This window comes from Bison bison, unplaced genomic scaffold, assembly GCF_000754665.1.
Source record: "Bison bison bison isolate TAMUID 2011002044 unplaced genomic scaffold, Bison_UMD1.0 scf7180017864222, whole genome shotgun sequence".
Taxonomy (NCBI): domain Eukaryota; kingdom Metazoa; phylum Chordata; class Mammalia; order Artiodactyla; family Bovidae; genus Bison; species Bison bison.
Genome location: NW_011494794.1, coordinates 1,741,497 through 1,754,518, shown reverse-complemented (window position 1 = coordinate 1,754,518; position 13,022 = coordinate 1,741,497). Strand labels below are relative to the sequence as shown.

Sequence of the window (13,022 nt, the reverse complement as noted above, 5' to 3'; positions counted from 1 at the left end):
TCTTTCTATTTTCTCTTTATTAGTGTATAGGAATGCAAGGGATTTCTGTGTGTTGATTTTATATCCTGCAACTTTACTATATTCATTGATTAGTTCTAGTAATTTTCTGGTGGAGTCTTTAGGGTTTTCTATGTAGAGGATCATGTCATCGGCTAACAGTGAGAGTTTTACTTCTTCTTTTCCAATTTGAATTCCTTTTATTTCTTTTTCTTCTCTGATTGCTGTGGCCAAAACTTCCAAAACTATGTTGAATAGTAATGGTGAAAGTGGGCACCCTTGTCTTGTTCCTGACTTTAGAGGAAATGCTTTCAAATTTTCACCATTGAGGATAATGTTGGCTGTCGGGTAAGTGTCTTTTATTTTCATGGTGGCAATCACCATCTGCAGTGATTTTGGAGCCCCAAAAAATAAAGTCAGCCACTGCGTCCCCTGTTTTCCCATCTATTTGCCATGAAGTGATGGAACCGGATGCCATGATCTTAGTTTTCTGAATGTTGAGCTTTAAGCCAACTTTTTCACTGTCCTCTTTCACTTTCATCAGGAGGCTCTTTAGTTCTTCACTTTCTGCCATAAGGGTGGTGTCATCTGCATATCTGAAGTTATTGATATTTCTCCCAGAAATCTTGATTGCAGCTTGTGCTTCATCCAGCCCAGCATTTCTCATGATGTACTCTGCATATAAGTTAAATAAGCAGGGTGACAATATACAGCCTTGATGTACTCCTTTTCCTATTTGGAACCAGTCTGTTGTTCCATGTCCAGTTAAGTGCAGTACGATCAGCATAACACAGAGTTACTGAACCAGTTCATTCCATAGTATCTAATACTGTGTACCTCTAAGTTTACTGAGAAAATATTCTAAGATGATGATATGCTGTGCAAGGTTTTCATAGAATGAAAAAATACTGAATTTGGGGAATAAAGAGTAGGAATCAAAATTCTGGGTTTTTTAGTCCATGAATGCAAGCAACTTAGAGTCTCTGAACTTCATTTTTTAATGAAATAAAATAAATATTACCTGTCCTGTCTCTGTAAAAAGGTGGCAGTGAAGAAGCCTAAAAGCACTGGAGAAAACTCTCTGCAAAAAAAGAGAAACAAATACAAATAAAAAATTAAAGGAAGACACATTCCACTCTCACTCTCTAAGGGTCTCCAAGTTTCCAGCTAATAAGCAGAACTGAAACTGCTGGAAGGTGAGATTAGAAACAAAAAATCAGGAGTCCATAGATAGCTTTAGAAGTAGCAGAAGAGGAAGATGCTTTTATGATGTGACTTTAAATGTGCCACAATGACTCTGCTGATTAAAACCAAATAATAAAAGAGAACCTTGTCTTCTTACTTACTAATACTCCAAGTCCCCAAAATGAAATATATATCCACTTGACAAAATGAATTACCAATTAAAAATGATCTTAGTTTGTGAGTTCATATCTAATGGCAGAGTTAAATTAATATGTGAAAATATGTGATATGTAATGTGATTAATTTCATAACAGAAGTGCAAACTTCAGTGAGACCAAGCTGAAGGAAGGTAGAATTGGGAAAAGCTTTTCTTAGAACAGGCTTCCCAGCTGAAGGTATCAGAAAAGAATTGGCATGAGAAAATTAAATACCTCAGAAAGGAATACATAAAATATAGGATTATGATGGAAAGGGAAAAAAAGGGTTTGAGAAAATTTATTGCTTTACTAATAAGTACCTCCCCACTCCAGTACTCTTGCCTGGAAAATCCCATGGACGGAGGAGCTTGGTAGGCTGCAGTCCATGGGGTCGCTAAGAGTCGGACACGACTGAGCGACTTCACTTTCACTTTTCACTTTCATGCATTGGAGAAGGAAACGGCAACCCACTCCAGTATTCTTGCCTGGAGAACCCCAGGGACGGGGGAGCCTGGTAGGCTGCCGTCTATGGGGTCGCACAGAGTTGGACATGACTGAAGTGACTTAGCATGCAATAAGCACCTCTACTTTATTTTTCTTGAACATCTTAGACGAATAACTATCATTGTTTCCAAGATATACTCACAGTTAATTTTCACACTAGATAAAAGCAACATTCATCATCTCAGTTTCACAGTTGGTCATATATAAACCTGTTGCTATCACAAACCAGCTGACAATTCATGGAATTTCTCCTTAGTGGCCCAAATGCAAGTGTCCTGATTTCTAGACTTATATAATAATTTCCTTGCTGAGTTGCCAGATTTTTATACCTCCTTGCCTTTCAGTTTCACATATAAATTTTCTTGGATAAACAGAAAAGCCCTAGAGGATTTTCCTTGTTCTTGACTGCTTTAAGAAAATAGAATTTTAAAATAGCTATAGTTTGTCCAATGGAGAGAGAGAGAGAGAGATAACTTTCAAACAGTTACAGCTCTTCTAAATATCCTAGCAGCATACTCATTATTTGCATTAAAGTTAAAAAAAAAAAGGCAGAGCAAATAGAACTTACATCCATCTGAGGTAACACATTTCATTATATTTTATTATCCCCAAATCAATTCCTTAAAGCAATGTGTGAATTAAAATGTTTTATCCAGCATTTTCAAGAAACCAATTTAAAATTACACAGCTTATAAAAAATTGCCAGAAATATTGCAAACAGCCATTAATTTACTCTAAACCAATTAAATTCTACATTAATACATGCAGTAATATACATGTACTTGTGTCTAATTTCCTTTTGTAATTAGGCATGGGTACAAGGCATAGACTGACTTAACAAAAAAAATTTTAATCCTCTTGTTTGGTCTTCTCTTGTCCTCTCTGGCCCCTACTGCTAAATGGCATAAGTCATTTTGTCCAGCATCACCTTCATTTTTCATTTATAAGAGAAATTTCTTTAAAGCAGTCATCTTTACTATGTAGTGAGTTTCTAAGTGTCCTGAGATTGCCTTTTGTTTAGGAATCATTTCATCCTGAAATCCATGGGGAGGCACTCCAAGAAGGTTAACAAAAAGTACATAACAAGTGTTCCAGAACTTAAGGTCAACAATATGGGAAAAACAAATGCAAATTGCAATAGTTCATAGTCAAGATCAGTCATATGTTAGGCTTCTCCAGGGAAAAAGAACCAATAGATTAAATTACGTTCATCCACATTTTTTCAGACATATCTGGAAATAATGTTTAATCTGGGCACTCCACAGCCAATCAAGTTGACAAATAAAATTAGTCATCACAATTTCACCCCTGGTCAACCTGGCACCCATACATATCTTTTAAAAACATACTTAATCTCCAAATAAAGACAATAAGAAGGTCAAATGTATGCCTAACTTGATAGAACCATCCTTCATAAAACTAAAAGTCCAATAATTCCTTGCTCAGAAGAGGAGATAAATTTGTTGAGTGACATTTACTGTTCTCCTTGATATCTCATAACCTAAATGTTATAATGTAAAATTAGCAATACTTAAATGCTATGACATAAAGCCAGTGCATCTTATGTTACATGATAAGGGAATGAAAGAAAAAAAATAAGTATTTCTACACACATACCATATGCACAAATGTATTCGTAGCAAAATAAGAAGGAATTACTAAAGACAATTCTAGTCATTTCTGTATCTGTTCATGTAGTCATAGCTGGTATTTATATGTACCTTCTTCCACTACTCACACTGAATTCCCTTTACCTTCATCAAGTATCTCAGTAGGTCATGGTCATTTATTTGGCGATGTAACTCAAACTTTCCTTCCTAAGGGTCTGGGCCATTGTAGTCCTGCCTGGACTGAGGTGTTGCAGTTTCCACTGACCTTAATTACAAAGAATGGTAATACTAAGAGATGACCTAAGGCATCCTCTGTATTTCATTCAACACACCTTGTAACCTTCATGGTAGAGTAATAGCCTATTTCCCCTTAGTAGTTGGGATCAATCACCAGGGCCACATGTTAACTCCCTTCTTTGCCTTTGAATTTACTTGTCTTTGCCTCTTTTCTTTGAATACCTTCCTTTACGTTAAACCAAGGCATGTTATTTGCCTGCAAATTCAGATTCAGATTTGATTCAGAGGTACAAAGAGCCTAAGGTGGTCAAGTGATATTCTAAATTCCAGTTCAAGTGAATCATTATTGTGTCTCCTGGTGGGAGGATTTCTCCCTCTGGAACTATGACCTCTAAGCCAGCAGAGCGTAAAGCTGTTTGAATAGGAGTTTGTTGGTGGGTCAGTAGGAGTAATACTGAGTGGTGCCACTCCCATTTCCAACTGTTAATTCCAATATACCCGAATCCTGGCCCTCAGAGAAATAGCCCCATATATTGAACATTGATTCAGAACAAAAACAGTCTTCTAGAAAATCTTGCCCCAGCCCTGCAAAGTATTACAACCTAGCTGATACTGGAACTTAGTCTTCAAAAGACCATTCTGCTGCTCTTTTAGGCCAGCTGCTTCATGTGGTGAGGAACACAGTAAGACCAGTGAACCCATGAGCGTGGGCCCATTGCTACACTTCACTGTGAAGTGAGTTTCTTGATCAGAACCAGTGCTGTGTGGAATTCTATTCTATTCTGTTCTTCAAAATTGAAAAAGGAAATGGCAATCCACTCCAGTACTATTGCCTGGAAAATCCCATGGACAGAGGAGCCTGGTAGGCTAATGTCTTCAAAATAGAAGACATTTTAGAAGTCTGTGAATGGTAGTTTTGGCAGAGAAACATTGTGTGCAGGGAAGACAGATCTGCAACCAGAATAACTTTATATTCTAGTAAGAACAAAATAATGCCCCTTCCATAATGAAATCTATCCGATGTAGTCAACCTCCCACTAGGCAGCCAGCTGATCACCCTGGGAACAGTGCCATGTCAGAAGATCAGTATTGGTTTCTCTGCTACTGGGGACTTGGGCACTAGCCTTGCCAGTGGCCATCTCTGCCTTAGTGAGTGCAAGTCCACGTTGCTGAGTCCACACATAACCTCCACCACTGCCACCATGCCCACTTTGTTCCCAAGCCCATTGGATGAAGACAAGAGTGGCTGGGGAAAGACAGACTGGAATTAACAAAACAAGTCATCCTATCCACCTGATAAAGTTCTCTGCTGATACTACCCTTTGATGAGCATTCACTTGGAACACAAACATTTTCACGTTTGTTGCCCATTCAGAGAGATCTATCCACATACCTTTACCGCATTTTTTTGTCACTAATATTCTAATAATTGTCCTTCTAAGTCCCTGACTATCCAGCCAAATCACTGGCTACAGGCCATGAAGCAGTATATAACCACAAGTCAAACTACTTCTCTTTCCAAGCAAAGTGAACAACACAGTGCACTCTCTAAGTTCTAGAAGCAACTACCACTGAAGGATTTCCCTTCAACCATTGTCCTTTAGGGATGTTTCAGTGAGGAACTACTGTACTACAGCTGTTCATTTGCAGGTGATACCTGCATATTGTGCAGAATCATCTGTAAATCAGGCCTACGTCTTCTTTTCCTCTGTCAGCTGATCTTAGAGAACTCCCCATGAAGCCACACGTGCAGGTCAGGCAAGAGAAGGCCATGTAACAGGAATGGGGACCATGGTCATTTGGGCTGCTTCTTTATGTAACTATTTTCTTATGCCTTCAGGGCCTGCTTGGGCCCAATCACATATATACTACTTCCATTTGATGACAGATGTTGCCATGCATGCCCAACTTTGTGGCTTGGTGGGTCAAATAACACCCAGTACATGAAGGATAGCTTAGGTTCTGTAGTAATTTGGTAGTCCATGGTTAAGTATTTAGTCTCTGCTAACATCCAGCAGCAGGCCAAGAGCTGCTTCTCAAAAGAAGAGTCATTATCTGCAGAAAATGGCAGGACCTTGCTCCAGAATCCTAAAGACCTGTGTTATAATTTACCTTTAGGTATGTGAGACCTCTCCATCATGACTTGATCTCTAAAAGGGCTTCATATCTATCATCTAGAGGAAAATATGATGCTGTGACTGATCTAATCAGTGATTGGAAATTACATGAAGATCCAAAATTTTAATTTGGACACATTTTAAAATCTTGTATTGGCCTCACAAACCCATTTGGAGAATAAGCACCATACATTATGAAAATTCAAGAAGAATTCTAAAACACAAGAAGTACTGAGACTGTAAATTATTTTTAGGGTAACATTTTAGCTTTTGTCCATCTACAGCATAATTATTAATTAGGCTAAATTCTTTTCAATATTTCATTTGAGTATCTCTTGCTTAAATACTGCTCTAGTTTAGTTTAGTTTTGTTTTGTTTTTTTAGTACTCTGTAGCATGTATCTTATTTGCTACTGCTTTTCACTGTTACTTGTAGGAATTCTAGAAAATTATCAGTCAGTGTTCCTTGTCAGTGATTCACATAATCCAAGTTAGCCATACTAGTATTCTCTTTTTGTATTAATTCTGGATTAGCACACCCTTGGGCTTCGCTGGTGGCTCAGAGGGTAAAGCGTCTGCCTACATTGTGGGAGACCTGGGTTCGAACCCTGGGTTGGGAAGATCCCCTAGAGAAGGAAATGGCAACCCATTCCAGTACTCTTGCCTGGAAAATCCCATGGACTGAGAAGCTTGGTAGGCTACAGTCCATAGGGTTGCAAAGAGTCGGACATGACTGAGCGACTTCACTTACCCTTAGCACATCCTTGTTCTTCCTAACTTACCAAATTTCACTTAACTAGATTTCTAATTGTGGGATAAGTGTATATAAATATAATAATACACCTTTATCTTCATATCTTGAAAGACAAACCCCATCCCTGTCTAACACTGATAATTCAAGCACCATTGGATTTTCTGGATCATATGCCATAAGTGGTGAAGCAACTTGGACCTGTTGCAGACTCTTTTCTTGTTCTAGATTCTATGTAAAATGACTAGGTTTTGGGGTCACTTGGTAAATGGGCTTGAGTACCACAGCCAAATAAGAAATATGTTGTCTCCAAAATTCAAAGAGGCCTAATAGGTACTGTGACTCTTTGTGGGTTGTAGGAAGGGTCAGACATAACAGCTTATCCTTTACCTTAGAAAAGATACCTCTACATGCCCCCCTCCCTTCAATGGAACCTTATAAATTTCACTGAGGGAGACAGAAGATCCATGAATTGTAGTGAGATTTATTTCCTACCTTCTGACATACAAATATCTTGAGTTTACATATAAACTCAAGTTGACATACAAATACCAATGAGTTTAGATTGGTTGCTACTTCTTGCTCTCTAGATCCAACAGCATAATGTCATCAGTGTGATTGACTAGTGTGGTATCTTGGGGAAGGGAAAGAAATAAAGATTCCTACAAACTAAATTATGACACTGGTCTGAAGAGCTGATACACCCCTGAAGTAGAGCAGTGAGTGAAGGTGTATGGCTTGCCTTGCCAGGTAGAAGCACACTAAGTTGGAGAAAAAGGCATTTGCCAGCTCAGTAACAGCATATCAGGTACCAGGGAATGTGTTAATTTGCTCAAGCTAAAGAACCATTTCTGGTCCAGCAGGCACAATTTGGAGTCACACATAGTTAAACTTCTGATAACCCACTGTCATTCTCCAAACTCCATCTGCCTTCTGCACAGGTCAAATGGGAGAGCTGAATGGACATGTGGTGGGAATCACCATCTCTGAATCCTTCAAGTCCTTGATGGTGGCACTGATCTCTGCAATCTCTCCAGGAATGCAGTGTTGCTTTTGATTTACTATTTTGCTAGATAGGGGAAGTTCTAAAGACTTTCACTTGGCCCTTCCCACAATAATAGCCCTTATTCCATCAGTCAGGGGACCAATGTGGAGATCTTGTCAGCTATTCAGTATGTCTATTAAAATTATGCGTTCTGCAACTGGGGAAATAACCACAAGATGGGTTCTGGGACCCACTGGACCTGCTGTAAGACGGACTTGAGCTAAAACTCCATTGCTCATCTGATCTCTATAAACTCCTTTGCAAACTGGTGGGGCACAGTGATGGCTTGAATTTCCTGGAATTAGTGTCTGTTTAAAGTCAGTGTCCAATAGCCCCCAAAAGGTCCAATTATTTTTTTTCCCTAACATAGAGTTACCCTGGTTAAAAAAAGAAAAGTCATAGGAAAGACTGGGGAAAAGATTAGTTGCATAACTTTGGTAGTGTACCAAGGGTCTTACCTCAAAGGAATCCACCTTCCCCTTCATTCAAAGGACTCTGGATCTGTAAACTAACTCAAGTCTGTCAACTGATTGAGAGTCTATAACTCTTTGGTTTTATAATTCAGGTTACACTTGATCTCTTGACCAGAACTTTTCTGATTCTACAGATCAAGTAAGAATTTGTAGGTTCCCTATCAATATTTCATACCTAGGAACACTATGATTATTTTACCAACACTATAGGACTGAGTGAGTCAGACTCTTCTCACTGCTGCTTTGACTCCATTGTCCACTATGGCAATGATGCCCACCTGCCTTTGGCAGTTGGTGCCACCACTTGGTCCCTGCCACACTGAGACCCAGTTATTCCTGTTGCATTTAGGTTTCCCAGTTCAGCAGTTGCAGTTCTCCCTGTGAGGTCTGGCCTACAGAGAAGTGTGATCACAAAGCTTTTTAAGGATTCTGGGACTCACCCCACAAATTTATTTCTTACAGTACTGGTTAAAGTTGTGTCTTCTGGACCCTTCCATAATAGACTAATAGGTCTTAAATGACAAATTCATTCTAACATTCCAATCTCCTTAAGCCTTTGAATACCCTTCTCTACATTCATTAAACCCAGGCATTTTCAATTCACTCATAGTGGGTCATCTTTTGGTCCATATTTCAGTCAACCAACCCAAGAAACTTTCAGAGCCCTTCTAACCCCCAGGGGGCTTCCCTGGTGGCTCAGTGGTATAGAATTTGCCTGCCAATGCAGGAGACACAAGTTCAATCCCTGATTCAGGAGTATCCCCTGGAAAAGGAAATGGCAGCTCACTCCAGTATTCTTGCCTGGGAAATCCCATGGACAGAAGAGCCTGTCAGGCTACAGTCTATGGGGGTTACAAAGGAGTTGGACATGTCTTAGCAACTAAATAACAACAAACTCCCCAAGCTATGACATCGAAAGTAGGATCTTTACCTAGTGAGCCCATATCAATATATTTAGCCTGATTCAACTTTACATTCTTTCTACAATTATCCCACATCCTTGCATCCATTCCCATACATGTTCCCTATATCTCTGTCTGTATAAATTGGAAAACTTGAGTAGTTCTTTTGGAGTATAATGCATCTTTTTACTGGTCACATATTATACCTCATATTTAAGGACCTACCAAGACTCGAGCCTAGTTAAAGTCTAAAAGTAAAGAGGGTGATGGAAGTGGGTCCTGAGCAGACTCTGGTAGAGATTCACCAGAATTTAGTGTTCCAGTGTCCCCAGCTTCATTAGCATCTTCATGTATGTCCCCATCCCAACTAATAACCCAATTATTTCCCAATAAATGCCCTCACTTCATCAGGAGACACCCTGTGAATCTGGGAGTTCAACTTACATTATAATTCAGTAGTTGCAGGATGAGGCTCTACATTTGATTTTCAGCAAATTTCAGCTCTGTACTATAGGAGATAAGGGTCCTTCAGGATATACATAGAAGTTCTTAGGTTATTTATTTGAATCCCTGAGCTCATCTTTTTCTTTTGTCACTTTGTCAGCTATATTAGAAGCCAATGTCATTATATTCGTTAAATTTCCAAAAACGTTCAAAAAGTATCATATAAAGTGACACCTAGCTCCTTGCTTCTTATAAGTGATTGATTAGGAATACCCAATGCAAACTAGAGACCCAAGAAAGCTACGGTGTCATTCAGTCTAAGTCTAAATGCCTGAAAATCAGGATAGCCTATGGTGTAAATTCTAGTCTGAGGGTCAGAAGAGATGAGAGGACAGGAGAGGAGAGAACAGGAGAAGGGATATCCCAGCTTAAGCAGTGAGACAGGTAAAAAGAATTAAGAGAGATGAGTTCTTCCTTCCTCCATCTTTTGTTCAGTTCAGGTCTTCAATGTTTTGGACTATGGCCACCTACATTGAGGAAGGCAACCCACTTGCCTGAGTCCACTGATTCGAATGCTAACCTCATCTAGATACATCCTCACAGATAACACCCAGAAACACTATTTCATCTGGGCACCCTGTGACCAGTCAAGCTGACACATAATATTAACGATCACAATTAATATGTTATCCTTAGCTTTACATTTTCAATTATATATAGAAACTGATCTCCAATCCAGGATATTAATATTCTTTTGAAATTCATTCAAAAATAAAGAATATTGACCAACTGTATAAGAGTTACCACATTAATTTCTAATAGCCTACTAAAAATTCTCAGTGGGGTCCAAAACAAGGATATTGAAATTTCTATAAAAATTAATTTGAGTAAAATTTATTATTCCAAGAAAGTTTCAAGTATTTAGTATAGGGAAAGGGAATAATGGTACTGAGTTTCTACTAGATTCTTTAAGTGGATTTGATAATGGAATTTTTACCAAAAAAAAAAAAAAAAAACACAAAAACTTAGCTAATGAGGAAATGTATATTCAGAGTTTCCATAATTTGCCAGTGTCACAAGCTTGTGGCAAGAGGTGAAATTCAAATCTTCCTCTAATCCCAAGCCTGTGTTCTTTAGAAAATAGAAACCTTCTATGGAATGAGTCACTCTTTATATTTGGGAAACGTTACTGTCCATACATATATAGACATCTAATGGACTTGAGTACAAATACTGCATTCTGCTTTTTCATTTTTCACATGATTATAGCAAAAATACTTTTCTATGTATAGGTTTGGGCTCTAAAATGCTAAATGTTAACATCTTTCTAATATGTGTTATTGCTAGTTGTTTTTTTAGGCACCCCACGACCGAGGCCAGGGGCAGTGGCCGGGAGGACCAACCCCACGTCCAAGGAGCCGTGGCTGCGTGGGCACAGGAGGGCTTAGAGGAGCTATCCCACGTTGAAGGTCAGGAAGGGCGGCGGTGAGAAGATACCCCTCATCCAAGGTAAGGAGCATTGGCTGTGCTTTGCTGGAGCAGTCGTGAAGAGATATCCCACGCCCAAGGTAAGAGAAACCCAAGTAAGATGGTAGGTGTTGCAAGAGGGCATCAGAGGGCAGACACACTGAAACTATACTCACAGAAATCTAGTCAATCTAATCACACTAGGACCACAGCCTTGTCTAACTCAATGAAACTAAGCAATGCCTATGGGGCAACCCAAAACGGGTGGGTCATGGTGGAGAGATTTGACAGAATGTGGTCCACTGGAGAAGGGAATGGCAAACCACTTCAGTATTCTTGCCTTGAGAACCCCATGAACAGTATGAAAAGGCAAAATGAGAGGATACTGAAAGAGAAACTCCCCAGGTCAGTAGGTGCCCAATATGCTACTGGAGATCAGTGGAGAAATAACTCCAGAAAGAATGAAGGGATGGAGCCAAAGCAAAAACAATACCCAGCTGTGGATCTGACTGGTGATAGAAGCAAGGTCCCATGCTGTAAAGAGCAATATTGCATAGGAACCTGGAATGTCAGGTCCATGAATCAAGGCAAATTGGAAGTGGTCAGACAAGAGATGGCAAGAGTGAATGTCGACATTCTAGGAATCAGCGAACTGAAATGGACTGGAATGGGTGAATTTAACTCAGATGACCATTATATCTACTACTGTGGGCAGGAATCCCTCAGAAGAAATGGGGTGGCCATCATGGTCAACAAAAGAGTCCGAAATGCAGTACTTGGATGCAATCTCAAAAACGACAGAATGATCTCTGTTCATTTCCAAAGCAAACCATTCAATATCACAGTAATCCAAATCTATGCCCCAACCAGTAACGCTGAAGAAGCTGAAGTTGAACGGTTCTATGAAGACCTACAAGACCTTTTAGAACTAACACCCAAAAAGATGTCCTTTTCATTATAGGGGACTGGAATGCAAAAGTAGGAAGTCAAGAAACACCTGGAGTAACAGGCAAATTTGGCCTTGAAATACAGAATGAAGCAGGGCAAAGACTAATAGAGTTTTGCCAAGAAAATGCACAGGTCATAACAAACACCCTCTTCCAACAACACAAGAGAAGACTCTATACATGGACATCACCAGATGGTCAACACTGAAATCAGATTGATTATATTCTTTGCAGCCAAAGATGGAGAAGCTCTATACAGTCAGCAAAAACAAGACCAAGAGCTGACTGTGGCTCAGACCATGAACTCCTTCTTGCCAAATTCAGACTTAAATTGAAGAAAACCACTAGACCATTCAGGTATGACCTAAATCAAATCCCTTATGATTATACAGTGGAAGTGAGAAATAGATTTAAGGGCCTAGATCTGATAGATAGAGTGCCTGATCAACTATGGAATGAGGTTCATGACATTGTACAGGAGATCAAGACCATTCCCATAGAAAAGAAATGCAAAAAAGCAAAATGGCTGTCTGGGGAGGCCTTACAAATAGCTGTGAAAAGAAGAGAAGTGAAAAGCAAAGGAGAAAAGGAAGGATATAAACATCTGAATGCAGAGTTCCAAAGAATAGCAAGAAGAGATAAGAAAGCCTTCTTCAGTGATCAATGCAAAGAAATAGAGGAAAACAACAGAATGGGAAAGACTAGGGATCTCTTCAAGAAAATCAGAGATACCAAAGGAACATTTCATGCAAAGATGAGCTTGATAAAGGACAGAAATGGTATGGACCTAAGAGAAGCAGAAGATACTAAGAAGAGATGGCAAGAATACACAGAAGAATTGTACAAAAAAGATCTTCACGACCCAGATAATCACGATGGTGTGATCACTGACCTAGAGCCAGACATCCTGGAATGTGAAGTCAAGTGGGCCTTAGAAAGCATCACTACGAACAAAGCTAGTGGAGGTGATGGAATTCCAGTTGAGCTATTTCAAATCCTGAAAGATGATGCTGTGAAAGTACTGCACTCAATATGCCAGCAAATTTGGAAAACTCAGCAGTGGCCACAGGACTGGAAAAGGTCAGTTTTCATTCCAATCCCAAAGAAAGGCAATGCCAAAGAATGCTCAAACTACCACACAATTGCA

At 39.4% G+C, this 13,022-nt stretch overlaps 1 long non-coding RNA gene across 1 annotated transcript in view; it reads right to left on the bottom strand.

Moving 5' to 3' along the window:
• Positions 1-1,019: 1,019 nt before the first annotated feature.
• The window catches only part of LOC104992725, an 18,971-nt gene continuing 6,968 nt past the window's right edge, over positions 1,020-13,022 (bottom strand). Inside the window, exon 4 of the long non-coding RNA XR_825735.1 lies at positions 1,020-1,078. This is a non-coding gene — a long non-coding RNA (uncharacterized LOC104992725). The remainder of the gene's footprint in view (positions 1,079-13,022) is intronic.